Here is a 5,591-nt window from a genome sequence, read left to right on the forward strand (position 1 = left end):
GCTGCATTTTCTGGGTACATGCACACATTTGGAGCGGATGAACCATATGTGAAGCGACATACAATGCTGAATGCCGGCTGAATGGCGTCCAGCGCTAAAAACACCGCAAGCGCAGGAACAAAAAGCCGGCGAACAAGAGCCAGTGCCAGGCTCGCCTCTGCTGGAACACCAGGGGCTTCGCCGCAAAAACATGGGTATAATTTCACTGTTTTCACTCACACAAGCTGTGGGAAAGGAGTCACCATCTGATGTTTGATTGTGTGGGATATGTTTTTGGCAGTGGGCTTGTATTCCGCATTGACAAAAAAAGAAAAAGAAAAAGAAAGAAAGAAACAAGAAAAAAGGGGGTGAGATGGAGGGGGGAGGAAAGTGAAAAAGAATAGAGCTACATTTGCTGTTTTCAATTTGCGGTCTGGGGGACAGGCACAGCTGACAGTTCTGACCAGTGGCCACCTGAAAATGAGGGCCAGGGCCTGGGGACTGTCCCCTCTGCCTCCATCCCCTGGGCCTCCTTTTATGTCGAGGGACCGGGAGGGGACTTTTATCCATCCTCCCCCGTCGGCTGGTTAACTTACGACTGAGCGGTGGGGCTGACGTTTGCCTGATTTAATAAAGCCTTTTATCCGAGGTAGCGGCTGGGAAGGAAGGGTCCTGACAGCCAGAGAGGGAAAGGGCCCACGGCTCACAAGCAGGCATTTTCCAGAGCTGGTGAGGAAAAGAGGGAAGCTTCAAGAAAACTCCCTGGCAATGCATCTTGGGCTGAAGCCTGGATCCCAGGTGGTTTCTCCCACGGTTTCTGGGCTGGAGACTTGCAGGGGTGTTAGGTTTACACCCTCAGTCTCTGCCCCAACCGAAGGTTCTAGAAAGAGATGTGCAGCTCCTTGTTTCTGTCACCATCTTTTCCTCACTCCGGAATGCCAGATTTAGCAAATCCACATACAGGATGCGCAGCTACATTTGGGTTTCAGAACGGCAGGTACTGAAAACAGCCGTGATGTACTGCTTCAATCAGTAAAAGCCAATTTTCACTGAATGTCTTGCATGTTACCTGACAATCCTACTCCCACACCACCAGGCTTCCTGGTCCAGCCGCCACCCACCTCCCCTCACCTGTGGCAGAAGCGGGAGGTGGTCAACAGCCTCCCCTGCCTGCATCTCAGGGTGTTAAGAGGATAATGAGAAAATAGATGGGTAGCTGCTTTCCAGACAGGTCGTTAATTAGCCTTGCTGGTTAACCTGTGGTTCCCATGCCCCAGCTGTGCTACAGACCCTTCTCTTAACTTTCAGTTCAAACTTGGAGACGTGACCAGTGATACTAGAGAGAGTTTGATGTCATTACCTCCTGGGGCCCAGAGCCCCTTCTCTGATGGGTTTCACATAATTTTGTTTGGACCCTCTTTTAGAATCAAATCAGGCTGGGCACGGTGACTCACCCCTATAATCCCAGCACTTTGGGAGGCCAAGACAGAGGCCAAGACTTTAGGACCAGCCTGGGCAACGTAGTGAAACCCCATCTCTACTAAAAGTTTAAAAATGATCTGGGTGTGGTGGTGCATGCCTGTAATCCCAGCTATTTGGGAGGCTGAAGTGGGAGGACTGCTTGAGTCCAAAAGTTCAAGGATATAGTGAGCCGTCAAGGATATAGTGAGCCGTCATTGCGTGACTGTACCTCTCTAGTATGGGTGACAGAGTGAGACTCCTGTCTCTAAAATAATAATAATAAATTGAAATAAAACTCCCCAGTTCAGCACCCCTTGCTTTTACTAGAGGCAAGTATAATGTTTAATGGAAGATTTGGGGAGAAAGCCACATCCTTGCTAATCAAGGGCTCCTATTCACGGGAATATTGGATTGCTACTTTTGATTGCTAAGAAGCTGGTAACAGCTGGTTGGGCTCCAGGATTTGTCTTGAGGTGGGCACCTTGCCTTGACCTCCCCATTTGTGGGCCTATGAAGCATATCCGATTAAAGGTACAGAGAAAGAAAGGTTTCCCTTTGTGAATGACAGGCAGGTGACCAGGACAAATCAAATTGGCAGCCAGAGCCAGGGTCCATGCCGTCATTTATCCTCCAGGTGGGGAAGGGGGATCAAGCGAGGGCTTTAAAAGCAGGTGGTGCTCTGCATTGACTGGGCCCAAGCCCTGAAGAGGAGATTTCCAAGGAGCACTGCACTTTTGAATATTCCCTTTACTGGAAGATAGTTGTGGCTGCATGTGCTGGTCGGGACCGGAAGTGTGGTTTCCCCCGTGTGGCGGAATTGCTCTCATTTTCAAACATGGGCCAGGGGCATAATGGCCGCTTAAAATGATCATTAGCATCATGGAGCAATATATCTACAATAAATTAAGACTGCTTTGCAATTAGTACCGATGATCACAGCTGCGGAGACAAATGGCATATGTCCTAATTAAATAATTTGTCACTTCACTGTTAAACAAACAATTCGGCCTCTTTATATTACAAACTGCCATCTCCAGAACACCGCCATGGGCCATTAACCCCGCGGAAGGAACAGCTTGCAGTGCCCACAATTGCTGGGGAGCGTGTCTGGATGACAGGATAAAGGTGATGGGGACAATTCACTTGGATGACAAGTCTCCACAGACTTTGAAAGTTTTCTTGGAACATGAGTTCAGGAGGACAAAACGAACTCTGCTACTCCACTCAGAAAACGTTTGGGAGCTAGCTCTCTCCAGGGTTAAGATTTCTGAGCTCTGTTCAATATGCCCTTATTGAAGTGAACCATCAAATTGGTTACAATCAGCAAAAACTGCATCACATCAAATCGCGACTTCATCTTGTGACTTCAGCCAAAGCCCCTCCTCCCCATTTGCAATACCTCTGTACAGTTTTCCTTTTCTTTCTTTCTTTCTTTTTAAGTTTTAGTATTTCTACCCCAAATGCTAATCCATAAAGCTGAATTGTGAAATAGGATTTAATGGGGGCAGCTGTTCCTAGCCCATACAATGGCTTCCTGTGAACTAAGAGGACTCAATCCTATGCAGGGCACCAGTCTTGATAAGCAAGGTGCAGGCTGGATGTGCGTCCCTGCTCACTGCCTTGGTCTAGGGCCCTCGTGCAGTGAACAACCTGTCCAACCACACAGGGAGTCCTGACTCACTTGCCTCTGAAACCAAGGGAGGCTCGGGTAATTTAAAGCCACAAAGAACTTGCAAGCCAGCTGTCATTATTATCCTTTATTCCTTGCCCTTTTATCAGAGTTGTTAACTAATGGAACTTGATTTCTCCTTCTTATTTCCTGCCTTCGATCACATACAAGAGGGAGAATGGTCAGACAGAGAGACAGAAAGGCCAGGCAGTGAGGACTTTGTGTCGTTGGCCCTTCAGCAAATCCCTCATCAGGCACCACCTATGTAAGGAGCGTGCAACATGGGTGGTGTTGAGTAGAAGGCATTTGCAATGTAACAGTGTGGGGCAAAATACTCAGGCAGTGTTAAGTTCCACCAAAGTCATTCTACTGCAGTAAATTTCTACCAGGCAGGAAATGAGCCAGAAACAAGCCTGAGTGCTCAGTCTTCCTGCAGGAGGGTGATCCCCTTGATAATTTCACATTAGGCTTTAGGAGCTCCTTTCCCGTGGCATTGTGGGAGTGGAAAGAGAAGCCAGTGTTTTATCTTCATGGAAATCTGGCTGTGTAGATACAAACGTCTGTAATAGAGGCAAGTTCCTCAGCCACTTGGTGTGTTACTCACTAAAAAGCCGTTCTGACTCTTTTATAAAGTGAAATATGAGTTTGACCCAGAATGACTGGGGCACAGAGCAGCTTAGCTCGCATCACTTAGGATAAAGGTGGGCACATTCTAAGTGTTCAGAAAGAATTAGCTCCTGTTATTGTTGTTATTGCTATTATTATTATTGTTGTCAATATTTTTGGAGACAGAGTCTCATTCTGTCACCCAGGCTGCAGTGCAGGGGTGCAATAATGACTCACTGCAGCCTCGAACTCCTGGGCTCAAGTGATTTTCCCACCTCAGCCTCTGGAGAAGCTGGGACCACAGACATGCACCACCATACCCAGCTAATTTTTCATTTTTTGATAGAGACAAGGTCTTACTATGTTGCCCAAGCTGGTCTGAAATTCCTGGGCTCAAGCAATCCTCCCACCTCCGCCTCCCAAAGTACTGAGATTACAGGCTTGAGCCACTGTGCCCAGCCTTTCTACTATTATCATCACTGAATTTTGTAGCGTGGAGTGTCTTTGCCAGCACTTGTTAACATCATCTAACACGTTAGGTGTGTGCAGAGTGGGGAAAGAGACTGCCATGAATTAATGTTTCTAAAAGGACTTTTCTGACACGTGAGGAAATGCAGACAGTGCAGGGTAGGTTTAGAGGCTTTGAAAGCATTGCCAGAACATATCCTCTGGCCTCTTTTGGAAAGGACAGGCTGTTTCCTAGGCCGCCTCCTGCCTCCTGCAACGTCGGGGAGTAGATTTCCACGTGCCCAAAGGCTGAGATGTGAGTCTCAGACCAGCCAATTGTCCTGCCAGTTGGTGTAGAATCCTAGGCTGCAAGACAACCGAGACGCCAATTCATCCAAGCCTCTTATTTCACCAGAGAGGAGGAATGGGAGTAGAGATGGACAGCAATGACCCTAAATCATTCTGTTCTTTTCCTTCTCTGTGTGTGTTGAGGGGGCGGGGGGGGGGGGGGCGGCTCCTCCCACCTTCCCTCTATTTTCTGATCCAAGCTGAAGAAATCCAAATGGTATTCTTTTATCCCAATATTAACTGGGACTCAGAGACTCCCCAGGCCACTTGCTTAATTTGTGGTGTAAAATATTTTTGCTGTAGAATCGTTCTGCCTCTGAAAGGAGGTCTGTGGGGAAAGACCCGGCCGGACAGACTTTTACATAGCCCTAGTAAGAGCAATGCAGGAATTTGAAAAGGTCATTAGGAAAATAAAAACTTCAAGTCCTGAAAAGCTTTCTGACAATTGTCCAAGGGCATGCAATCCTGGGGACACAGCAGATACCAGCTACCCCTCACCCATGACCCACGGGCCAACTCAATTAGACCACATCTTGTCTTTCAGGAAAATGCACTGAATTTTGTGCCACGCCCCCAAGAGTCTGGATCAAATTAAGAATTTTAATATTCAAAGTCACTTATTTATATTTATATTGTATATTGAAGCATATACAATAAATGTACGCAACACTCAGGGTGTATTAAAATGTTTTGCCGTACATTTCTAAAATCTTAGCGAATACTGTCAACACTTTTCAAAATGCAACTTTTATTTTGATCAAAATGCATTCTATCATTTGAAAATCAAATAGTAAGTGGATGGATTCTAACAAATAAACACAGTTCTCTGCTCAGCTTCTTCTGGAATCTTACTTTCACACCCTTGAAATAACACATTTCAACTATTTAATTTAAATTTTTTTCCTAGAATTTACTTCCACATTTCTAGATGATATGTTTCTAGATTTCCTGAATTGTATTTTCCAACACCATGATTGAAAAGGTTTTTTAAAATTAAGTTATTCTATTTTAATTTTCGAGAATTTTTTTCTCTGACTGATCCATTTTGATATCCTCCTGTTCTTGTTTCATGGACTTACCT

General features: G+C 45.9%; 1 long non-coding RNA gene across 1 annotated transcript; it reads left to right on the forward strand.

Annotated features, from left to right (window-relative positions):
- Positions 1 to 3,484: 3,484 nt before the first annotated feature.
- LOC144580646 (uncharacterized) lies at positions 3,485 to 5,196 on the forward strand. The gene is made up of 2 exons (XR_013530581.1): positions 3,485 to 3,680; positions 4,814 to 5,196. It is a non-coding gene; the product is annotated as an uncharacterized LOC144580646 (long non-coding RNA).
- The last annotated feature ends 395 nt before the right edge of the window (positions 5,197 to 5,591 follow it).

The sequence above is a fragment of the Callithrix jacchus genome, chromosome 21, assembly GCF_049354715.1.
Source record: "Callithrix jacchus isolate 240 chromosome 21, calJac240_pri, whole genome shotgun sequence".
In the NCBI taxonomy this organism is placed as follows: domain Eukaryota; kingdom Metazoa; phylum Chordata; class Mammalia; order Primates; family Cebidae; genus Callithrix; species Callithrix jacchus.